The sequence below is a fragment of the Lygodium microphyllum genome, chromosome 27 (assembly GCF_053477565.2).
Source record: "Lygodium microphyllum isolate KBCC chromosome 27, Lygodium_microphyllum_v1.1.10, whole genome shotgun sequence".
Taxonomy (NCBI): Eukaryota; Viridiplantae; Streptophyta; class Polypodiopsida; order Schizaeales; family Lygodiaceae; genus Lygodium; species Lygodium microphyllum.
In genome coordinates this window covers 109,744,653-109,771,715 of record NC_141161.1, presented here as the reverse complement: position 1 = coordinate 109,771,715, position 27,063 = coordinate 109,744,653, and the positions used below count along the sequence as shown (strand labels likewise).

The 27,063-nt window shown below is 39.3% G+C and overlaps 1 pseudogene; it reads right to left on the bottom strand.

Annotated features, from left to right (window-relative positions):
• Positions 1–1,781: 1,781 nt before the first annotated feature.
• LOC148012705 (uncharacterized) lies at positions 1,782–27,063 on the bottom strand (annotated as a pseudogene).

The window sequence follows — 27,063 nt, the reverse complement described above, 5'->3', positions numbered from 1 at the left end:
TAATATCTATATTTTATCTTATTCAATCAAGTATTCACTAGGTCATGGTTCGCCTTACAGGTCTGGTTACCTCAGGTTATCATGCATGTCCATTGTGTGGGCCATAGTTAGACTTCCAAAGGTCACGAACCATGAAGAAGATGGTATATCAAGGACACGCCGCTTTCTTGCCGGAGGATCATGAACTCAGGGAAGGTTTCCTTGGACAACCTCCAACACATATGAATGCCGTAAGCTGGTACGAGCTGAAAATTGTAAACTCGGAATCACATCCAAATGGAATGCGATGGTTCTCAGTTTTCTACGAGTTGCCATATTGAACCCACTTATAGGTCAACCACTTGTTGGATCCCATGCATATTTTCAAGAATGTGGGCAGCTTGCTATGGGACCACATCACAGGAAAGAGAGACACTATAGGGGCACGAATAGATTTGAAGGAGGTAGGTAAGATGGAGGCACTTTGGCCGCAGTCGAGTGTTGATGGTCACGTGCAACTTCCTCGCGCTCCTTGGGTTTTGTCCACCAAAGAAGAGCGCATTGTGAAGCAAGTAATCAAGCCTATCTGCACTCCGACGGGTATGATGCGTTCTCTCAGGTCCGCATTTTCTAAAGATGACCAATTGTCGGGGCTATAATCCCATGATTGGCATAAGATATGTCAAGTTTGTGCTATGAATAGATTAGTGATTAGGGTGGGCATTTTGAAATTTGAAAAGTGGCCATTATTCATAATGCTTTCTCATTTGTGGCAGTTTGTCCTACCGATCGCGATCGCAGGATGCCTTACTCCAGAAATTCGCGGGGCCATTTACAAGTTGTCGACTTTGGTGCAATGGATCTCACAGAAAGAGATTAAGACGTCCTCTATTGAATCCACGAGGTGGGGAGTAGTGGAGACGGTCTGTCTCTTTGATAAATACCTGCCCACTAGCATGCTCACGATACAAGTCCACCTTCTTCTGCATCTTGTGGACAAAGTGGAGATTGCTATACCTGTCCATACGCGATGGATGTTCTTCCTAGAGTGCTTCATGAAAACTCTAAAAGGCTTTGTGTGACAACGAGCTCGGCCACGCGTAACATGGCCGAAGGTTGGTTGGTGTCAGAGGCGCACTACAAGGGATCGAGCTCATACCCGCGCTCCTAGCCGCACAAAATAACTTGGGAAAAAAAGTGTCGGGCCCGTGTAATAGCGCGTGTATCATCGCAGCCAGAGACATGCGTGTAAAAGCGCGTGTACAGTGACAGCCAGTCGCGCGAATACACGACCCCATACACGCGTTCTGCACAGTTTTGCTGCAAATTTACACGCGAATCTAACAGACTATCCGCGCAAATATATGCGATTTTGACAGATGACACGCGCTTATACACGCGATCATAGAGGGAAAAAAAAAATCCAGAGAGTGCCTTTGGGTGGCTGGATGCTGTTCCAGCATCCAGCCACCCAAAGGCACTCTCTGGATTTTTTTTTTGGTGCATTGCACAAATAAAAAAAGAGCGATTTAGATTTCAAGACACGAATCAAGACTCACTCTCTATGAATACACGATTCAATATTACTATCTAAAACTTAATACACGACTCAAGACTCACGATTCAATACATTGTCAATACATGATACATTTGTGTACAAGGGAGTCCATATGTCAAAATAGCCCATGGCTTTAATTAGGAACAAATATATACAAAGTCAAATAGGGAGCTAGGTGCAAAAAATCCCATGGCTTCAGTTACAAAAAAAATTTGTACAACCACATCCTACAGTATTCTGAAAGCTAATCAGAGGATGATGAGGACCCTGTGCTCTCTCCATGATCAGAGGAGCTCGCATTGGTATATTCCGATGAGTGGTGCTCGCCTCCACCAGGAGCAGTGGCACGAACATCAGCAGTGGCGGCTGGATCATCAGGGGCAGGAGCATCAGCAGCTTGTGCCTGTTCAAGAAATATACCGTATGTAAGTATACATATATATGCAATTAAATAAACCGAAATCATTCATTTAGAGTTTTCAAGTACCTGTCGACCGTATGGTCTCATGGCCGCGTCAAACTGTGCATCCGTAATACGTCCCTCGTTTCTGAAGATGGCCCACGTGTCACGTCTGCTATTGCGGCGAGCATACCCAGTCTCGTGGGCTGTGGGCCTCCTCCCCATAACCCGTCGCTGTAACATAATCAAGATAGTTTGTAAGATCAAAGCAATCATAGAATCAATGAATTTGGCAAACAATCAAATAAAGAGGCAAGTTACTTACGAACTCTGCCTCCCACGACTCGACGCCGCCAGATCCGAAATGCGACGATCCAATGGTCTCTATCTGGATCCGTCGTGCCTCCACATGCTGCCTGCTCTTCACGCCTCCCTCTGCGCGCTTCTTTGCCTCCTTCCACTCGCGTTTGTGGGCAGTGGCAGGTTTCTCACAAGGATAGCCACCCGCAGCTACATTCACCCCATCATCGTACGCGAGTTTCTTAAGGTGAGATCTTTTATTACTTAAGATCTCCCTTATTCGCGTCCTTCCCCATACATCCGAGAATGTCGCTCGTGGGGGATTGGGGTACCGACTATGTACACTATCTAGGACCTCCCTAACTAACCGGCTATCCTGATCTTTAAATTTTACAAAACAGTTTCTATACATGTTTGAAACTACCCCCCGCATATACTCCATCACCTCTTTCCCTCTCGCATCCATGACTACCCCGCCCCTATCCGTAACATCGTAGAAAATCTCTCCCTCCACCTCTCTCGCCTCCTCGGACTCCTCACTGTCTCCTCGTACATGCCTCCCTCCATGCCCTCTCTCACCGCGTGCCCTACTACCCCCCCCACCAAAGCACCCGCCGCATAATCCTCCACTCCCGCTCTCCCTACTGCGGCGTCGGCTCTCATCTGTACTGCGGGAGTAGCCATGACTAGGGGTGGCTGCACGTGACTGTGTACGTGACTATGGCTGTGAGGGAGCACGTGATGGTGGCCGTGAGCCCTCACGTGACGGTACAGAGGAGGGTGTGCGTGAGTGTGTCCGTGCAGGGGTGTGTCTCCTCGGTGAGCGTGTATGCGCAGGGGTACGTCTCGCCGGACTCGCAGGCGTAGACGGCAGTGGAGAGGCTTGTGTACTTGGGGGCGCGGTGTGACCTGGGAGTCTAGGAGGAGGATGGGCATACATATACTCTGTCAGCTCCACTGGATTAGGATGGCTCCCAAAATGGTTTATCATCTCCATCATCCAAGTGGCGTATGCCCACGGATCGGAGGAAGAGCCTAGATCCATGAAGAATCTGCAAAGCGTCGAAATTCCGCCTCAATGAACCAAGCAAAACATGCATATAAAAAATAAACATATCTCCTACAATATATCTCCTCAATATATCTCCTACAATATATAACCTACAACATATATCTACCATTCTAGAAAATAAACATATCTCTTACAATACCAAACATCGAATTAGTAGAAGATCATAAGCCAAAAGAAGAAGTTCATTTCGAATTAGTGACGAAATTCATGAAAAACAAAAACTCTTTCCTCTATCTTGACGGACATTGTCCATCAAGGGAGAAATGACTAAACACATACACAAGGGTTCCTTCTTCTCTCTTTCCTCTATCTTGACGGATGTCGTTTGTCAAGAAATAAATAGTTAAGCACATATACAATGTGTGTGAATTCTATCCTCTGTCGCTTTCAAGTACACATAGCACGGGTGGAAAGAAAGAAAGCGACAGATTTGCCAAAACAAACAAACGACAACCAACCTCTTTGAAAAGTCTTTGAAAAGTGAGTTCGTTGATTCTTGCTTCTCTCTCCCTTTCTGTGTTGTCTGCACCCTTTGCTTCTTTTGGGTAGTCCAAGAGGGAGAAGGCTGGTTGGAAGAGGCAGGTTCGGGGGTTTGGAAGAGCTGGAGGCAGAGGTACTGTAGCGACAAAGAAAGAAGAAGAAGAAGTGTTTTGAAAGAGGGCTTTTGAAAGAAAGAAAGCGACGCGCGCGGTAGGTAAACGCGAAAAGCACGCGTGTAAAAGCGCGTGTAAAAGCGCAGCAGAATACATTGTAGACGCACCTGTACACGCGACACAGAGACTGTTTATACTTTTTTTTAAAACTGATTGTTCTTGTGTATCCATTGTTTTGTGCATAGGATGTGTATGATTTCACTAAAAACTGATCCTACTTCTGTATTGGTTATTTTGGACATAGCATGTCATCATCCTCTTCAAGCAGTTCTGGTGAGGATGAGACAATGCGTCATCGTGATCGCGACGTGTGGCTGGCACAAAGGATCAAGTGTACGTGTAATCGATGTCAAGGGTGCATTGTACGAGCGCGTCGAATTACATTGAATCACATCTCGATGTATGGAGAATGGATTCAAACAATTTAGAGGTGAGAAGATGTGAATTGAAAGTATTAAAATAACTCATGGTGTGCAAATTAATGGAGCGCGTTGTAATATATATACTATGATTGAAGCAGGATGCAGTACCACACCCTAACATGGTGCCATACGCACGGCGAGAGCATGCAAAGCGTCGACGAGATGATGCTGGAGCTTCGGGATCTGTTGTCGGAGATGAGTGGGAAAGGGATGACAATAGCCCTGCACCCCACGAAGTTGTGGAAGAGGAAGTGTTTGATGACATGGTGCGGAATCTTTTTAGGGATGATCGCAAAGGTGTGGACGACAATGATATGGAACAAGAGCATCTCTACAACGCTTCATCGACACCGGTTTTTGAAGGGTGCACATTCTCTATTTTACGTGCTTCACTTGAACTGCTCAATATACAAACAGTTTATGGATGGAGCAATGCAAGTCTTGACGCATTATTGAAGTAAGCATTGTAACTTGCAAATTTGAGTTAGTGGTTTTTGGTTTACAGTATAGGGTTTAGGGTTATGGGCTAATTGATGATATTGGATGCAGGCTATTATCAAACATGCTTCCAAAGGGGAATAGACTACCCACCTCAAGAGACAAAGCGAGGCGCTATGTGACATCTCTTGGAGGATTGGATTATGATCGCATACATGCATGCGTCAATGATTGCATTCTCTTTCGTGGGACGCATAAGGAGGCTCGACAGTGTCCCACTTGTGGTGAAGCAAGGTATAGAACAGATGTGAAGAGTTTTGATGTACCTCGTAAAGTCTTGCGACACTTTCCTATAATTCCTCGCATCAAACACATGTTCAAGTGCAAATCCATAGCAGAGCTCATGTCATGGCATTCCTCGCATCGATCGGATGATGGCATGTGGAGAATTCCTGCAGACACTCCTGCTTGGAAGCATATTGAAGATGAGTGGCCCAGCTTTAAAACAGAGCCCAGAAACTTGAGACTTGGCCTAGGTATGGATGGAGTGAATCCGTTTGGTTTCAAGAGCACCGCATACAGCGTGTGGCCGGTTGTGTTGGTGAATTACAACCTTCCACCATCAATGGCGATCAAGAAGGGACATCTTATGTTATCCCTTCTGATTCCAGGGAAACATAAAGTCAAGCATACGGATGTTTATCTTGAACCGTTGATTGATGAGTTGGAGGAACTATGGAGAGGTGTTGCGGTAGTGGACATTAGTAGGCCTCCCTCCTCTCGACACTTCGACTTAAAAGCAGTGTTGATGTGGACAATGCATGACTTTCCAGGATACAGCGATTGTTCTGGTAAGAATTCTAACTACCTCCCGACTCTAATACTACTAGCTATATCAATTATAACTATTGACTTTATTATTCTAACTTTTTTTTTATTTTAACAGGTTTGAGGACATCGGGTAAACATGCATGTCCTATATGTGGCCCTTCATTGGTACATGAGTATGCTGATGGTTTGTGTAAGACCATATTCGATAATCATCATCGATTTCTCCCATCAGATCACCCTAAATATGCTCCTAGTAAGAGGAACATTCATCCACAGACACTTCGTGCAAAAGATTGGAAGCGTATTTGGGAGTCTTCAAATGTTCTTCCTCCAGATGGCATGAACAGGTACATCTCCATTGTTTTCAATCTTGTTTTGTGTAGTCTCTAAAGTTGGAATAAAGATGACAGTCTGCAATCCCTTGTGTAGGTACTCCATTTTTTTCCGGCTACCATATTGGACCCATCTCAAGATCAACCATCTTCTTGATCCCATGCACATCTTCAAGAATGTGGGATCTAGTATTTGGGAACATGTTATTGGTAAAAGAGACAATGTTAGCATACGGGAGGACTTGCAGGTCGCAGGACGTATGCGTCAAGCTTGGCCACGAGAGGAGGGTGGGCACGTTCGTCTTCCGCCTGCTCCCTGGATTATATCAAAGAAGGAGGAGAAGCAGGTAAAGCAAGCCATCACCACTTTGCGTACTCCCACTGGATGCATGAGATCGTTGAAGGGAGCGTTTACAACCACTAAGAAAAGAGGGGTTGAGCAACAACATGGGTTGAAGTCCCACGATTGGCACAAGATGCTCCAAGTAAGTGTTTTCCAATTATTGTAGGTTGAAATTAAATTTTGTAATGCCCTAACCCAAATATACATGTGCTCTTATGTGCGCAGTTCATACTACCTACTAGCATCGACCATTGTGCAGACAGGAGTTTGAAAAGATGTATTTATAAGATGGGCGAGCTTGTGAGGTATGTAAATCCCATGTAAGATCACCCTTCATTATACCTTGCAAAATGAATGTGCATGAGGTATAACGTACTGTGCATTTATTTTTCAGATATGTTAGTTCCAAAGCAATTGATCCAGCCACATTGGATGATGCGCGTGTTATGGCAGTGGAGGTGGTTTGTATGGTAGAGGAGACTTTTCCGCGAACCATTCTCACAAGTCAACTACATCTCATTGTGCATTTAGTGGATGAAATTGCTTTATGTGGCACTGTGCATGCCCGTTGGATGTTCTTCCTAGAGCGCTTCATGAAGACCTTAAAAGACTTTGTGAGGCAAAGTGCAAGGCCCGAAGGAAGCATGGCTGAGGGTTGGTTGATACAAGAGTCTCTTGTATATATATCAGAATTTCTTGATTAGGTGGATAGCTCTTTGCCGCGACTATGGAGCAATGAAGAGGACTTGAGGATGACGTCTATTGTGCCTCAAGGAAAAGGACAGAGCAAAGTAATTGAGAGAACATTGATTGATGATCTTAATTTCACTTGCATCCTTAATAGTGATGTGATGAGCAGATGGGTTACAAGATACGAGGATGCAAAGACAAAAAGGCAAGCAGACAGAGCTCTCTTTCGGAGGCAACATGGCTCTCGTAAGGCGTACCCTAAGCATCTAGCAACACTTCCGAATGATATTCATGTTGATTGGTTGCATGAGGAAATGGAGAGAGCAGAGAGAGATGAGGGGCTGCATATCACGGCGGAAGAATGGGAGTATGCACGAGGATGCATGTTAAAGGTACATAGAACAAATGTAAATTTGCATTCTTTGTAAGTGATTGGCTTTTCATATTTATTCACATTAATTGCTTACATAGATATTGCTTATATTTTGGTCCAGTGCACTATGTTCAATTCTATATGGTGTGAAGGCAAGCATTTTCGAACACAAAGAATAGATGAAAAGAGGAATACACAAGATTGCGTTGTCATTAGTAGCTTTGAGGGAGCCAATGGAAAAATTGATGATTATTGTGGCACAATCCAAGACATATACATACTTGACTTTCGCCGCTTCTTTGTGTATGTTTTGGATGTCAAATGGCAAATGAACGTGGTGGAAAAAGGGCCTAACGCAACGATAAAACGCCATGCAACTGGCTATGTAACTATTGACTCTACAAATTTTTGGCAAACAAAGAAAGATAGGCTTGTATTGCCACAACAATGTGAGCAGGTATGCATTTTTTTACAAATGTGTTTCATGTACATATATATCTAAGCTCGCGCACCCCTTGACTTTTGATATGCTAATTAATTAATGAATTATGTGTATTTGAGCAGGTTATCTATCTGCCAATGGTGCATGACAGTAAATGGTGGTATGTCATCCCTATTGCACCACGTTCCAAAGTAATGTATAATACATTCACTGATATGGAGCATATGGAGGATGTGGCAAGCCGCAAAGAAGATGATGTCGAACATGCCAATGTAGATGATCATGATAATGAGGATGAGCGTGCCATTTCTCATGATCATGAGGATGACCCTTCCATTGAGGATGATGGTGATGATGATGAGAATGATCAAGGCATCGGTACCATTATCAATGGGCAAAATAGCGATAGTAGAATAAATTTAATCGTAGCCTTACAAATTGATCAAATGGATATTGATGTTGATCGTTTGGCAAGGATGGATCTTATTGAAGATGAGATCGAACCCTAACCAATCCATCACTGTATTGTTCCAAATTCATGACATTTCTATTGTATACTTTGTCTTTCAATAACCATATGAAGATATATTTTTCAATATATTACGTTGTTGTAAGTGCATGTAGTGGGATTTTGTAATGGTTTGTAAACACTGCAATGCACAATGACATTTTTAAAACTTAATGGTTTTCTGTTTTGAAAAGAAATGGATTTCTGTAGTTAGGCTCTGTGTCGCGTGTAACAGAGCGTGTATTTTGACAGACTTAACGCGCAAATACATGCGCCCTCACATGAAATTATACACGCGCTGTTACATGCATGTATACACGCGCCCGATATTGCTGTAAGTATAAACGACCATACACGCACCCGTAACTTTTCGCGTGTAATGGACGCGTGTATGGCGGCATTGTGTTGTAGTGGCGTTAGTGCATATCTCACAATGGCTACCAACGGTGGAACCAGACAATGAAATGCTATGGACACTGAAGGACGATGATAGACTGACTCAAGATGTGGTGGTTGAAAATGGAGTAGAAAAAATAATGGATGCCTCAATGGAAGAGAAGGTGAATCGCTTTTGTATGTTGCACCATGCCTCCATGGAGACGTGGCTCGCGAAGTACCAGATTACAAGCCAAGATCGAGATAAAGCGCGAGCTGAATTTCGACGTAGTATGCGTCAACAACCGATTCGATATCCCAAAGGCATGGAGGAGATGCCGTGGTTTATGTCAACACGATGGTTGCATGGAGCCTTGACCGTAGCATCCAGCGAAGGGACAGGGCTCTCAATGGAGGAGTGGGAATTCTCGAGGGGATGTAGTCCAAAGGTGATGAGGGGTTTAGAATCTGGCGTATCTAAATTTTATATGCGACATCTAATTTGAGTGTTTCAATGTACAGTACAAAATATATAGTGCAGCATGGTCGCGCGGGCGGCATTTTCATGTGGAGCGTATTGACAAAATGCGCTCCACAATGGACTGTAATGTCATGGCAAGGTTCGAGCAAGAGAGCCGACGACGAGCAACGGATCCGAACATGGTTGTGGATGAGATGGAGTATTTTGGGAACTTGCAAAGTATTATTACCGTGGATTACCGTAGCTTCTCCATGATACTATTCGATGTGCAGTGGTTCAAAGTGATACTTGGAGGAGCTGGAGCAACAGTTTGACGAGGTCCATCGGGATTTCTCGAAATAGATTCCGAAAAAAAATGGACGGATTTGCGCAACACCTTTGTGTTGCCGGCCCATTGTGAACAGGTGCATGGAGTCATTTGCTTGCTAATTGTAATACGACATGGTTTATGTCACAATGGTTTGAACTCGCTTTGTACGTGTTTGTGAACATGTAATCTTCTATCCAAACCCCCGACAACCTCGACGGTGGTATGTTATACCTTCAACTCCCCGAAATGCAAGAGTATATGATCAAAGCAATGTTCCGAGCATAGATGAAGATAATATGCAAATAGAGGGGTCAATATTACAAGGGGTGGAGGCCGTCGAAAGCTTGGAGCCCGCATTGGCTAACAATGATGGAAATACAGGAGTCCAAGAATTTTTTGAGAACGAAGTGGACTCATTCTTTTATGGTGACATGTCTATTGACCTTCCAGTGTATGCGGAGTTGTGCCAGGAGATTAACATGGGACCATAGGATACTTCATACTTGGAGCATCCACTTACTTAATTCGTTATTTAGATCTCTTATAAAGGTACATAAGATATGCATTTTAAGAGGGATTTTTTAAAAATAATTTATATTATTGTGCTTTGTATAATTTAAATTGATTATTCTAACACCATTTTTTATCTGTGCAGGTGACATTTTCAGGATGAGTCAAGGGATGAGCGATGAGGAGTTGCAGGACATCTTCGCACGCATGTCTCCAGACCAGCTCACGAGATTCAGAGAGATGGCAGACCAGGAGCTGTCTCGTTCTTTGTCAGGGCACTCTGCTAGATCTGCTTCAGCGCGATTGGATGCTTCAGCTACGAGCAGACGATCTTGACGCTCACGACTTGGGCCAAAGGGAGGGACTGCATCGGGATCAGGGGGATGCTGCTGTAGAGACACGGATGTGGTGTCTCCATCTCGTCGTCCAGCTAAAGCTGTGTCACCTCCAGGATTTGTCACACCTGTGGGGACGTCTACTCCAGTTACTCCGGCTTTTGCGCAGCCGTCAGCAGGTGGCACCCCTTTTGGTGCCACCCCTTTGGGTGCCACTCCGAGAGAGGTTACCCCGGTCGGTATACCGGATGTAGAGGGGTCTCCTGGATATGCCCAGGAGCGTGGACGGAGATGGGAGAGAACCCATCTTAGGTAGACTCCTAGGGGTTATGGATATCTGGTCGACGCAAGGTCAGGAGCCATCATCATGAATGATGAGGGGAGGAGGGTGATGACTCGCATGAGAGAGTTGTGCCAACAAGTTTTTCGGCACAATGTCCTGGATCATTGGAAGAATATACCAGAGGGGAGCAAGGACTACATAGTAGCATCCTTGCACGAGGAGTTTCCGGTGCCAGCCGCAGTAGATAGATTCTCTACGGGCTAGATGATGGATTGCATGCATGCATACATGTCACATAGACGATCCGACGCACGCAAGGCCATCAAGAGTGGGGCTGCAAAGCCCGAGTGGCTAGATGCAGATGACTGGCGCCGATTGAGGGAGGAGGCTACAGATTCTCCAAGACGTTGGAGTCAGCAGCACGAGGCGGCGAGGGCACGACTCGAGGCCGGAGTGGTCCATCATCTTGGGAGTGGCGGCCACAAGATATATTTGGAGGACTTTGTAAGTTTCTCCTTTGTTTTGCTTGTTTGTTTTTTTGAAATATTATGTGTACTGACAATCATGTTTCTAACAGTTAGCATTTTGTTTTCTTTGCAACACTCCATTACAAATCGCGATCCGCAAGGCCTTGAGACTCGATATGCATAGAGGCACGATCTCAATGCATTGATCGACCGATTGTATAGACATGGCGGCCCTGTAAGTCACTCATCTTTCTTGTCTGTAGTTACCATGAGATATTTGAATGCATTATTGTATGGTGGATTGATGTGTTGTTTCTTTTTCTACAGAATCCTTTCAATGCTCCTTTGCGGTGGGACGAGCTTTCGGGGGACGAGGACTTCTAGCTTGCCCTTGGATCCTTGGAGCTCACACACCTTTATTTTTTAGTCGCCTGATTAATGTAGACATTTTCTATGTATTAGTGATATCCTGTCATGATTGTACCAATCGCTTTTTATGCAATCATATATTTATTTCATGTATCAGTTTTATGATTTCAGTATACATTCTTTTTGTTTGCAAGCGCTTTGTATACAATAGTGCAGAAACACAAAAAAAAAATTATCCCTGTTACCGTCGCTATTAGCGTCGCAAATTTACTGGTAGCGTCGCTATTGCCGTCGCTATGCGCATCGCAAATTTACTGGTTGCGTCGCTATTGGTGTCGCTATATGCATCGCTATTTGCATCGCATTTGCGACGCTAATAGGGACGCATATAGCGACGCCAATAGTGACGTTTCTATGGCGTCATCAATAACGACGCTTTTTGCGACGACGGGGGCAAATTTTGTTGTTTGTATTTTCGTCGCTTTAAACATCGGTACAAGGTCTATATCTTGTAGTGAAAGTTGTGGGAGTTTCATTAGAATAAAAGTAAATTACAGTTTACCTTTCTACTCAAGCTTCAACATCATGAAAAGGGAGGGACATCCATTGTGGGTTCTAGAGCCTAGAATTTTAAATTGTTGTTTTAGAGGGTCCTAAGACAAACTTTGAGCCATGAAAAATAAACAGGTATTATGTTTTTCCTCCTCTCTATAAGATAGAGAGCACATGTTTGAGACAATATATTGCTAATAAGGGAAGACTTGCTTACACATTGAGAAAGTTAAAGAAAAAGGAAAAAATATTAAGCCACTTGGATTTTCTCGTAGTAATTGCTTGAGGATGCGAAGATGAGATGAAGAAGAGAGATTCTTGAGCTTTATGTTTTGACATTACAATTTAAGAAGCTTAAGGTTCTTGTGAGGTACAAAAAGATAGATAAATGAGGTTCTAAAGGCTAAATTCCTTCTCTAATAAGGATTAATCCTTAATACTAGTCCTATAGAAAAAAATCCACTTTTGTGGCAATTTGACCCCTCTACAAAAAATTCAATTTCTCATCAACTAGAAAGATTAAGAAGAAATATTTCTAGGAAAATGTGATCAACATAAGATATAGTTGAAAAAAAATAGAAAGGGTTAGAACAAGCTAGGAAGTGTATATTTCTAAGTCCATCTTTCAAATTATTTTTGTAGAAAGTAGAAGCTTTTAGTGTATCTAATCAAAACCATCTCAAAAAGAAATTATTCATACCAAAACTTTCATGAAAAATACTTTGATATGTAGAATATGCATTCCCATTAAGAGATTCATAGTTAGATACAAACTACCAACTTCTTTAAGAGCTCCAAACAACATTGCTAAGTGCAACTTTGACCAATTTTCATGCACTTTTGAAAGTACAATTTTATAAAAATTAACTTTCTACTTGAAACTTGTTTCAAATATTTTATTCTACTACCTTACCATATTGTTAAAGTCCCATCCAATTTGAGTATCATATGCACTTGTTATTCCAAATATAGTGAAATAGGACCAGCGCCACTAAAGTGTAGCCACTTTTGTGTGGTAAATTACAAGAATAGTGTTACATCAAGAAAAGTTAAAGTTGAGATATTCTAAGAGGTTTGAGTGCTATGAAAAGAAGAGAAAGAAACCTTGGCATGAAGAAGAAAAAGCCTTCCAACTTGAATAGAGTCTGAGAGTTTGAGTATATGGCTTCTAGTTATTTAATATGTGAAGCTTATCGAATTTGAAAAGGACCTAGAGAAAGGAGAGTTAAACTTGCTAGATCACAACCATAGAGTTATATGAAAATAGAGGCATTGAGAAGTTTCTCCATTATGATTAGAAGAGGAGAATGTTGTCTTCTTGAGCCTTCATATCATATTATAGGTCTTGATCAATTAGAACTCATGTCATAAAAACCATACACAAGGACAATAAACCCTACCAACACTCCTTAATATCTTGAATGTGTATGCTTCTATGGATTTCTCCTAGTAGCTGAGCACATGTTAGAATCTACAATTACACTTGAGATTGTGCCAAAAGAGTAATGTCTATGATTGTGTGTATTTCATGAGAAATTAGGACTTTTAACACATTTTTTAACATGCTTAATCTATAAAATTCATTGTAAGTTCTAGATATAATCCGTCTCTAATATTCATGAACTATTATGCAACAAAATAAACACATTAGAGTATATTACTAGTTTCAAAGCTACATGACAATTCCAAAACCAACAACTTGGTGGTTCTTTGGCCTTGTTTTTTTGCACTTCCAACTATAATGTAAGCATTTCTTATAAAAATCCAATCTAGCAAAAAAAGAAGTGAGAATGTAACTAGAATATAGCTTGACATATTAACATGTACAATGTGAATATAAGAGAAGAATGAGAAAATGTACACTTTGAAAAGAAGGTAAGAATATATGAATGGCAAGCATTAACACTGTTGAAGGGGTTTTAGTCGAAATGTCATATCCACCGGGGATTAGAGAGAGAAGGAAGTAGAGAATAGGGGATAGAAGAGAAGAAAAATAATAGGCAAGGGATTCCAATCTGCCAAAGCCTTTACACAATATAAAGACAAAGCTCAATGATGCAAAGCATTATGTATTAATAGAAGCTAAGAAGATAAATAAAATCCTTGTCTGGGACTACTCATAAGCAATTTCCAAGCATTAGATCTCCCAGAGCTCCATGGTAGACCAAAAACATGCACCAAATACTATCTTCTTCTCTACTGCTCAGATGGAAAATCTGATGGTTCCCTTGGCTTTGAAAGGGCAATAAAATCTCAAGACACCTACTCAAAAATCTCCCTGATCCCTCCTTCTTCTTCCCGTGTCTGGAGTACCTATGCTTGCTGCCTGAAAACTCTGATCCTGCACCGCACAAATTCGGAAGCTCCTCTTTTTTTATGAGATCTCCCAAACTAGTTGAAAAGAAACTTACTTTTGGCATGTCACATTACTCTAGAAATTTTCTACCTTTTTAGGATTTTTACAAGAAATAATATCCAAGATATCAAAAATATACTAAAATTGTCCAAAAATCTTGTATTTTTGAACCATCCCTACTATGGACACTGACACTAATGACTAATATGGCACTGAATATCTAGATTAATAAGAAATCCAAATGATGATAAAGTTCAAAATTTTTCACACTATGTCCATGTAGCAGCACAACATTCATCCCCTCTAAACATGCACATCCTTTGGTATGTGCCATCGATGCACCACCTAGGTCAAACACCCATAGCATCAACTTGTCTCTCATCATGCACATAAGAAGGTATCCCTCTAGATCATAGATAAAAATACTCAACATATTTACAACTCCTGAGCCACACCTAGTACCCCCCTCTAGGGTTTTACTTGAAAGGTCATATCCATAGAGGATCACAGAGGGAAAAAAGTAGAGAATAGGAGATAGAAGAGAAGAAAAAGAATAGGTAAAGACAAGTCTCAATGATTCAAAGCACTATGTGTTGATAGAACCTCAGAAGATAAGCAAAATCATTGTTTGGACTACTCAAAAGCAATCTCCAAAGCATTAGATCTCCTAGAGCTCCATGGTAGACAAAAAACGTGCACCAAACACTAGCTTGTTCTCTACTACTCAAATGGAAAATCTGATGGTTTCCTTGGCTCTAAAAGGGCAATAAAATCTCAAGACACCTACTCATAAATCTACTGGATCCCTCCTTCTTTTCGCGCGTCCTCTAGAGTGTTGTGTTTGCTGCCTGAAAATTGCAAAACTGCAATCCCACGCCACGCAAATTCGAAAGCCACTCTTTTTTAATGAGATCTCCCAAACTGGTTAAAAAGAAACTTTCTTTTTGCATGTCACCCTACTCTAGAAGTTTTTTACATTTTAGGATATTTACAAGAAATAATATCCGATATATAAAGAATAGACTAAAATTGTCCCAAAATCGCATATTTTTGAACCATTCCTACTATGGACATTGACACTAATGACTAATATGGCATTGAATCTCTAGATTAATTTGAGATCCAAATGATGATGCACTCCATATTTTTTCACACTCTGTCCCTGTAGCATCACAACATCCATCCCCTCTAAACTTGCACATCCTCTGATATGTGCCACTAATGCACCCCCAGGTCAAACACCCATAGCATCAACTTGTCACGCATCATGCACATAAGAAGGCATCCCCCTAGATCATCGATAAAAATACTCAATATATCTATAACTCTTGAGCGACACCTAGTACCCCCCTCTAGAATTTTAGTTGAAAGGTCATATCCATCGGGGATCACACAGGGATGAAAGTAGAGAATAGGAGATAGAAAAGAAGAAAAAGAATAGGTAAGGGATTCAAATCTGCCAAATCCTTTGCATAATATAAAGACAAAGCTCAATGATTCAAAGCACTATGTATTGATAAAACATGAGAAGATAAACAATATCCTTATCTGGGACTACTCAGAAGCAATCTCCAAGCAATTAGATCTCCTATAGCTCCCTGGTGGACCGAAAATGCGCACCAAACACTAGATTCTTCTCTACTACTAAGATGGCAAATCTGATTGTTCTCTTGGCTCCGAAATGGGGGGGTAAAGCTTCAAGACACTTGCTCGAAATTCTCCCATATCGCTCCTTCTTCTTCCTATATGGAATATTATTTGTTGCCTAAAAATTGCAATCACGCACAATGATAATTTAGAAGCTCTTTTTTTCATTAGCTTTTTCAAAAGTGGCTAAAAAGAATTTTTTTTTTTGCATGTCACCCTATTCTAGAGGTTTTTTATATCTTTTTAGGATATTATAAAAAATAATATCCAAAATAACAAAAATATGCTAGACTTGTCCAAAATTTCTATATTTTTGAACCATCCATACTATGGACACTAACACTAATGACTAATATGACATTGACTCTCTAGATTAATAAGAAAGTCAAATGATGACACACTCCAGGGTTTTTTCGCACTGTGTTTGTCAACAGGACATCCACCCCTTCTGAACCTACACATCCTCCAATATGGTGGCACCGATACACCAGCCAATTCAAATACCCATAGCATCAACTTGTCGCTCATCATGTATATAAGAAGGCATCCCCCTAGATCATAGATCAAAATGATTAGCATTTGCAAAACTCTAATACCATACCAAGCTTCCACTCCAAGGTTATCAAGTCTTGGGTGTTCATCATATACTAAAGGCTGTTGAATCTTTATATAGAAGCTATCAATGCACCCATCAACAATACATAGCAACAAGCCCGCTTTTTCAAATTCCAACGTATAAAAATATACTTGTACTGACAATTGTGTATCACATCAAACATAAATTGAGCCTCACTTACATCCAACACATACTGACCATCTCTAAAAGCACTTAAACATTCCAAATAGTGAAGCATAGCAAGGCATCAAACAAAGCATCCAAAACATTCTCCATTTGTGGAGCATCACATCTAACGTCCTCTAAAGGCATATCCTCGAGCTCATGAACTATCTCAAAAATGATAATTGTATCCTGCAAATCATGTGCATCCAACAAGTCACCAATCTCCCTCTAAGTCCTTGCAGCAAGTAAAACATGACCTTCATAAACCTCTTCAAATGCATTAAGAAAATCTACATATGCAATGACTGAACCTTTCACTATAGGATCCTCCAAGGCATTTGTGGCTGTCTAAATATCTGATTGCATCTTATATCCCATATATTTTCCCTTTCTTTTGCCATCTTGTTTGCTATCATGTTTCTACTCCTACCAACCTCTTCCATAACATACTTGGGAGGTGGATGATATGCAACTTTGAGCTGATCCATACTTCTTGTCACTCTCTTAGATTTCCCTAAATTATCTGCATCTCTCTTCCACAAGTACATCCATATTTTTTACTTTTGCTAAATATGCATAGATTGAATATAAATCTACCGGTGATTCCTAGTTAGTCATATCATGAATTTTTTACCATTGCATGAGACATTTCATTATCAGTAGCTTTACTCTTTTCACTTGTATGAAAACCATGTTTTCATATTGTAGCCTTCGGACCAACCATCTCTTGGCTATGCATTCTATCCAATTGTATACCAAAAGTAGCAACATGTATAGTTGCATAAGCATTTTAGGCAACCAAGTTTTCCAATAACTTTTGCATACCTCCCTTTCTAAAATTCAAAGCAAGAGGTAATCCCATCTCTTGTGCATGGATCTTGCTATCTTTCCAAAAGATGAGTTGTCATGCCAAGGCCTCCTCATAAGTAGAACAATCCTTCCTTTCATGCTGCAAACCATCACACCGCATACATCTTTTCCCTAGTTTAGGGGCTGTTGCCTGTCCCCTTTCCTCTTGTCATTTCTCATCCAGTTTTGCAACCTTCAACTAAAGATCTCACATGCCTTTAACCAAATCATCTAATATATATTTCCTAACAGTATAAGGAACAACAAGTGCAACTATAGGGTTAGCTATAGAAGCAAGTGGCTTACTAGATACATCTACTATTTTGCTCGTAACATTAGGAAAGCTAGATACATTCAATCTTTCTCTTCTTCTATGCTTTTTCACCATTGTAGTAACATCATTCTTAACATGCCTCCACTCTATTTTAAGCCATGTCTTTATAGTCTAATCCTCTAACAAATCATCAATCTTCTCTTGAAGCTCAGGATCTACCATTTTTAGAAATAATTCAATTTCCTGACTTGCAAAGAGCTTGTTCTACAAGATCTAATTGCTCAAACCAACTTTCAAATTCTCTTAATAAAAAATCATCAATATTCAATGTGAAATTCTTCCATGAGTATTTTCTTTAAAGCTACCCAATCAACATCCTATATGTACAATTCAGTAATTCAGCTTTCAATTCATGTACAATGACCCTTACAAAATATTGGCTCCATACAAGCGAAGCCATCCCAAAAAACTCCATGTTTTGAGCATAGATATGCAAATATGTAGATACATTTATGCCACTAAACAACTTCATATCATGCTCTACTACTATAAATCATTCATCTCACGATAGTTTGTGTTTGAGCACAAGCTTACATCACCTGTTGTTGTTGTTCTTGTTGTACCTACATAAGAATGTTCATATTCTGCACTAACTGCTATAAAACATCACTAGAAATTGTGCTTGAAGGTTCTTCCATCCTATTTTTCCTTCCGACGACCTTTCACGTAAGATTTACCAATGTCGAAGGGGTTTTAGCCAATAGGGCATATCCACTAGGGATCTGAGAGACAAGGAAGTAGAGAATAGGAGATAGAAGAGAAGAAAAAGAATAGGCAAGGGATTCCAATCTGCCAAAGCTTTTACACAATATAAAGATAGATCAATTATTCAAAGCACTATGTATTGATAGAACCTGAGAAGATAAACAAAATCCTTGTATGGGACTACTCGAAAGTAATCTCCAAGCATTAGGTCTCCTAGAGCTCCCTGGTAGACCAAAAACATGCACCAAATACTAGCTTCTTCTCTGTTCCTCAAATGGAAAATCTGATGGTTCCATTGGCTTTGAAAGGGGGGTAAAATCTGAGGACACCTGCTTAGAAATCTCTTGAATTCCTCCTTCTTCTTTTTCCCATGTCCAGAGTGCTATGTTTGCTGCTTGAAAATTGCGATCCCGCACCACACGAATTCAAAAGCCCCTTCTTTTTTCATGAGCTTTCCCAAAACTGGCAGAAAAGTAACTTGCCTTTTACAGGTCACCCTATTCTAGAAATTTTTTGCACCTTTTTAGGATATTTGTAACAAATAATATCCAAAATATCAAAAATAGGCCACACTTGGTCCAAATCCTACATTTTTAAGCCATCCATAGAATGGACACTTACACTAATGACTAGTATGACATTAACTCTCTAGATTAATAAGAAAGCTAGATGATGATGTACTCTAGGGTTTTTCACATTATGTGTGCATAGTGGCATGACAACAAATTTTTAAAAAATACAAGGATGTATACAAAGATTTAAAAGCTAAAATTTTCCTTGAATCATAAAATAAGAGTGTTTTGAAGCTTCCAAAGAATCTTATTCTTTTTCAAGTTAGAGAGTACATCACATTTTGATAGTCAACTTTTTTGGCTTTCATTATTTAAAACTTGAATAACTATAAGCTAAGATACTATGTTTGATGTATTGACAAATCCTTCTCGGATCCACTATCATTGGGTTCACTATCTTCATCTAAAGCATTAGACTTGCTTTATCTTCCTTCTTCTCATCTCTCTTTATTCTCTTGTGCCTACATAAAAGAGTGAAAGATTACAATGAGAAAATGATTGTAATGCCTAACATAATGAATGATTTGAGAGCTTCTAAGTAGGGTATAAATCATTTTATATATGGTCACAGAGATAAAGATACTAACACTTTAATATAATAAAAATCTAATCAATCATAAGTACCTCTAGTTGTATTGATATCATTTGATGCAACAATGCTTTTCTGCATTGATTTTTCCCTAGGTGTCCCACGTATTTTGCCCACTATCTTGATGATATGCTACCTTCAACTTAGTTGCAAGTCATCAAACAATCTATATCTCTACAATAACATATATATATATGTATTAGGAGATATAAGTAATGTTAGAAACACACAAGGTTAATGAATCAAAGTGTTTACACTTACAAAATCATTCTTCCAAGATGCTTGTCCTCCTAATCCAAAGTGTAAAGTCCCATATTGCTTCATTTGGATGTGCTATCAAAGGAGGATTTTACAACCTGATGATTGCCAAAAATGTGCCAAATTTTGTCAATTTGAGGTAGAACTCGAAGCTTAATAGAAGTGGTGGATGCAGATCTGACAATTTTAAGTGACCATGGAAGATGAGAATTAAAATCACTTTGGAAGATAGACTTCATAGTGAACTTTGAGTTTTCATCATTTCTGTAGGTACTAGAATGAAGTAGAACAAGCTCTAGGTAGTGCAGGACCCTAAGATGGACACGCATAAATTTTTAGATGATGAATCGAACATTGCACACGTGCAATAGCCAAAGGCCGGGCATGAAGGACCAAACACAATGTAAAAGAACTTTAAGATCAAAGAGTCATGCTCTTTGGGGGCTCACACGCCCCAAAAACTTTTTGAATTGGGGGGGTTGATTTTTCATGGTGGTGTGAAAAAAAACGACCGCTTCCTGTACATCTTGATGATTTTTGGAGGGGGGGCCATGGTGGCTAAAAGCAAGCCTATACTCTAATCACACCAACTTACTACTCGATTTTTTCACCTTCCATTGCTCATCTAGGATGTGAAAATGGCAGCCTAAGCATGAAAAACCAAATTTAGTATTCTCCTCTTAAAGGTTGTTCATGTAGATATTCTTTCGAGAAGTTCGAGATGGAAACCTGTTATCCAGCTTCAACTGGATTGATATGAGATTATGTCGACACTGAGAAGTAATGACCAACACTATTTGGAGACCAATGGGAGGTCTGGTGGTTGTCCCTAATCAATTTGTGAGACCCTAAACCTAAAAAATGGTGGTGAGCCTCTTTTTGATAGAAATTCAAATTCTTTTTTATATTTCATGGTGCAAATCTTGTTCATATGTGATGGAATTTGTTTAAAGCTTGGTTGTGACATGTTTGAGGGCTGCAAATCATAAAACATAGAACACGTATTCACATGTGTGAGTTATTAATTTTTAAAATCCAAAATACGTGTTTTAAAAGAAAGAATGATGTTTTTGTTAGTTTCGGGTGATAAAATCATATTCATATGGGATAAAATCAAATGTGATGATGAATTAGAGTGTGAATTCATTTCTTGAATTGAAAATTTTATAAAATATAGTAATTTATTTAAATAAAATAAGAAAAAGTACTCAAAATACAATTTTGTGAGACGAGATAGGGAAAAAATAGTTTTTGTGTTTAAAATTTTATGGAAATTTAGAGGCATATTTGTGCAAGTATAACAAAGGTAAAGCATGAGGATTGGCCTTAGTTTGGGCCTACCCCATTTGTATGTTTTAGTGCTTGTTTATCGCTTTCTATATAAAGAAATTTACATGAAATATTATTTTAACCTACACATTGAATGAAAAATCTTAAATGTAGGGGGAAGGGGATTATGGAAGTTAAGTAGAATTTGAGTTTTGATTTTATGCATATACTAACATATAGGATTTTTTTAATTTACCTCTTAAAAAGGGTAACAACACGGGTTATTCCAGTGCTACCTTAGCAATATAGCAATATGCTAGAGGGAAATCATGAAAGGGCTATTTGTGCACCTCCACACTATTGATTTATACATTTACTTATTTATTCACCCTACTTCATTCACCCTGCATCCACATTTTTATATATCATATCAAGAGAACCATCTTATGGATGCATAGCACTTGATTTCAAATGATTGATCCATGATGAGTGTGAGGTTCCCTAAGCTGTAGGTCTAGTGTTATCATTTCCTTTAGGGACTGATGTGGTAAGGATTATATTATCTCCTAGAACATTTTATTAAAAAAAGAGGACTACATTGTATATGTGCTTTATGTTGAGAGACATCACATCCTAGGGCTAATCCCTGGGGTGGAGAGCCATAGTGGGGCCACATCGATAAGTTGGGGGGTGCTCCCTCCATTTGTGTCATGAGGTGTGAGCCACCAATATGTTCGAACACTCCCTATGTGCTTGGAGTCAGAAAGGGCATCAGGTTGGATTAGAATATGGAGATGATATCTATAAGTGCATTCTTTGAATAAATCACTTCATAGTGTCTATATGCTCCTGATTGTGAGGCCCTATGGTTGTTTACATGAGTTTAGGAGGCGCAGCTAGAGCCCTAGAGCCAATGTTGGGCCCATTTTTGGTCGCAATAGGTGGTGCATTTATCGAGAGCCATTAATAAGTGGCGGTTCCAAATCTTCATTAATTAGGGACTAGTCAATTAGTCTATGCCAAAGAGCATTGAGATAGACCCATTATTTTCTGATAAACACTGTCAAGCCGAGATCTAAAAACAAGAAAGAGATGAAAGGGCTAGACGATAGGCTGAAACTCTTAGGAGGTATTTCTCTCAACGTAGCAGCCCAATAACCCTACGAGGAGAGGTCTTAGTGACCCTAGTGCCACAAACAATCCATTAGAAGGATGAGGAAGCTCTAGTGCTCCCTTTCTCCTAGTAAGTCCATCCACTTCAAGTGGAGTTGTAGTCACATTGTTACAAACTCCTACAACAAATTTGGTTGTCATTATGGCACAACCTATTGCAATTCCTATAGAAATGCTGGATTTGTGAGCTTTTCTCTACAACCTGTGGGGAAAATGAAAATCAAAAGAAAAAGAGGATACTAAGATTCTCAAGAAGCCGAAAGAGTGGCTAGTGTGCAAAAAGAAGAGACTAGTGGCAAACTTCTGTGAATTTGACCTACCAAACATGCTATGTGAAGTCATGGAGCTCTCGAGAAAACACCAAGGAAACAAGGATCTTGCTATAAGAAAATCTATCTTATATTCATCAACAACTTTTTTTAAAATGCTAGGAAAAAGAATACCATGCACAACAAATCTTCATGCAGCATTATAAAAAAATTCCCAAACTAAACATCCGTCTATCACAACATTCACAAAGGCAAAAAAAATAGAGGCAGAGGCTCTATAGAAGCTCAACAAAGGGTCAACAAAAAGCATAAAAACCATATAGCTCAAAACAAAACCACTTTAAACCATCCAACACACCTTCAATCATTCCTCAAAAGACTTATTCACAATTCCAACCTCATGAACAAAACAAAAATAGATTAAAAAAAGGGTAAAATAGACCTAATCAGGACTAAACAGACACATTATAAAACCTATCAACATATATAAAAAACTATCAAAACATAATTACTCAATCAAAAACCATCACGACTCTCCTAAACATAATCAAACTAACCCCAAAACACTTCTAAAGTCATCAAAATTCAATCAACACACTCTCGTGCCAACCAAAAACCATCCAAAATTCAACAAAAAATAGCTTAAAATATAGTCATTTCAGCACTCAACATATCCCCACACTTAATTGGGGAGCATCCTCATGACCTTAGAAAAAGAGAATAAAAGCTCAAAATACTAGCTCATCACTTTCATCTTCAACATCAAATCAATCAACATTGACAAACCAACATTGACCCCATCAATCTTCAAAAGAAACCTGATCTAGCAAACAAATTAATGAAAGGAAAATGCCTTAAAGTATGGATCAATCCTTAATATACTAAAATAGAACCAAACAAATTAGTAAAGGATATAAGAGGTTTCTGTGTTGTAACACATTCATCCAAACAATCTTTATCTTCAACCTCCAACCAGCTTTGACTTCCTTCAGCTTCAATCTTCTTCAAAAAAAACTTTATCGTCTCCATTTGTGACAAAGATAATATACACACTCCACACACATCACACAATATAGAACACAATACTCACAAGTACACAACAAAATGTAGTCTGAAAGAATAACACCAATCCCCAAAAATGGAAAGCTAAAAAGAATGAGAGTTTTCATTAAAAAGATGATACATCAAAAACTACCTCACTACTAGGTAGGATGAATATATGTTTTCTTAAAATTCATGCTAAGCTTGAGGCGTTCTAGGGTTTTTCTTTCATCCACAAAATGGAGAGGTACATTCTGAAGGAATTGCAAACAATACATCCTTTCCAACAAGATAATGAATCTAGTAGAAAATGCATGTGCAAAGTAGTTCACCACATCCATCTCTGAAACAATCACATCCTCGTTAGGATTTATGGTCATATTTGGATGGTCTTCCAAGTGTTTAGATTGGACTCTTGATACTGCATGAAGGCAAGATACCAACAAAATGTGCATCAAGATGTATAGAAGTATCCTCAAACTGATCATGCACACAAGCATACTAAAGATAAGAATTCGAATATGCTGAAGAAGCCTCCCACGACCCAAGAATGAGAGGCCAATTAAATAAAGGTCCTATCAATAGAATCATGTAAAGTCCACTACTATTGATGGAGGATGTCATTATCAAATCCAAGAGTGTCCAATACATACTGAGGTGGAAGATTGATATATTTCGTATGAGGTGGAATAAGAACGAGGGTAGAACATTGAAGAGGTGGATATGACAAATCATAGAAAGAGGAAAAGTGTAAGGATAATGATTTTGGAAATTGAGGAAATAATACTAAAAAGACTTTAAGTGATTCTAAAAAAAAGGTGGAAGTAGGAGGAACAACAAGATAAAATTTTATAGGAGGAGAAGAGGTAGTAGGATCAGCAATAAAAGGGCATAAAGTAAAAATTGGAATACGAGGGGATAAAGTAGGGATAAGAGATAAAATAAGGATGGATTTAGGATTAGTAGTAAGAAGATTAATATAAGAAGGAAGGTGAAAAGTGATAAGGGAATAGGAAATAAGATAATGAGGATCATGAGGATAAATAGAACAACAAGATTTAAACTTTTGGAAGAACTTATCAGTAAACAAGGGATTATTGCAATGTGTTGCAACACTTTAGCATGCAACTTGGAGCCTCGAGAGACACCAAGGAAAAGGGGATTCTACTGCAAGAAAATCTATCTTGTAACATCAACAAGCTTTTATTTCATTCTTTTGATGACCAAAACAAAGAAAAAAACAATTCTTCATGCAGCATCATAGTAGATATCTCCCACGGATTTGATAGAATCAACTATAATCTTCGACATCTTCATAGAATCTATCAATAGAACAAATAATATAAAAGAATACACCATTTTTGAATGGAAATCAAGCACATAGTATTCATCTTCAATGTCTTGATAGTTTTCTCTCTCAATCTCTCATAGAAAGATACATTGTTTTGATAGAATTGGCTATCTCTGACTCTCTCTCTCTCTCTCTCTCTCAATAATACATCATCTCCTCACTACAATACTCAATAATTACTCTCAATAATCCTTCTTAGGTCATGGATACACCTCCCAAAAGGTATGTCTATGTCGAAGAGGCACCAGAGCCACTACAGTAACCTTTTATATCTCGCTCCTGTCTCTATCACTCCAGTCTTCTCTTCAGTCTTCAGCAGCTGCTTCTTCCATTTGTTTTAGCTATTTTGAACTTAGATTCATCCTTTCCAAAAGTTAGAAAACTTTTCCAAAGTCACACATACATTCTACAGAGCACTTACAGAAGATCTACAGAACAGAACAAAAACAGAGTAGAGATAGAACAGAGACAGAAGCTCTAAAGAAGATTTACAAAGGGTTACAGAAGGTCATCAGAGAAAACAAATCCTCATAAATCATACTAAAACCATTCAAACTATAAAAAAATATTCAATAAACTTTCAAAATATCTCAACCTTCATCAATCATCAATCCATGCTTCATATAGAAGAAAATTAGAACAAAATAGAGCTAAACAGAAGGTATCATAACCAATCAGAACCTCAACAAAACCTATCAAAACATCACAGAGCTTCATATTTCCACTAAGAATCATCATGAAATTCCAAAAAATAATCAATATTATCCAAAACACTCTCAAATACTTCCATTAACAGCCATACATCACTCTAAATCCATCAAAAAACAATTATTCAGACCTTAAAAACAACAAAAATCAATAAACATTTTAGTCTTTTTCCACTCTCAACATATCCCCACACTTAAAAACGAAGCGTTCTCACGACCTAAGGAAAAGAAGAATGTAAGTTCAATAAAGAGCTCAATTTGATCTTCTTTAGTATCTTCAATAATCACCCCAAACCATGACCCCAACTTATCACCTGTATATCTACAAAATACTAGGACGACAAAAGGAAAACACCCTTTTGGATATTATCTCCATTTTTAAAAAACTTTGTTAGCAATCAAAAAGTCATAAAGGATATAAGGGTTTTCTTTGAATCAGTATCATCTTCTGCTAGCTTGTAGTCCAACATCTTCTTCATCAATCCATCTTCAACTTCAACTCCATTCAACAAAGATAAACAATATATATTTACCACATATACAACTCACGCAAACACAACACCAGGTAATGTAAATGGCACATGCCCCCAAAAATGGAGAGCACATAAAAATATTTCCATTAAAGAAAAAGAATTGATATATCCAAAAAGAACTCCACTGCTAAGTATGATGTAGACACTTCTTCTTAAATTGCATGCTAGACTTGGGACGCTCTAGAGTTTTAATCTCATCTACAAAATACAAAGGCACATTCTGGAGGAATTGTATACAACACATCCTTTCCAGAAAAATAAGAAACCTGGTAGGGAAAGCTTGTGCAAAGTAATACATAATATCCATTTGAGCAGCAGTCACATCCACATTCGGATTGATGATCAAACGGGGGATACACTTGCGAGTGTTCACATTAGACCGTTGATGCATAAAAGCAAGGTACCAGCAAAAATGAGCTGCAAGATGTACAGAGGTATCCTCAGAATGAGCATGCACCCGAGCAAAATCAATGTAAGAGTTTGAACATGCTACAGAGGTATCCCAGGACCCTGAAATGAAAGGCCAAACACCGGTCCTGTCACAGAATCATGCAGTGTCCATTGTCGTCGACGAAGTATGTCACTATCATACCCTGGTGCATCCAT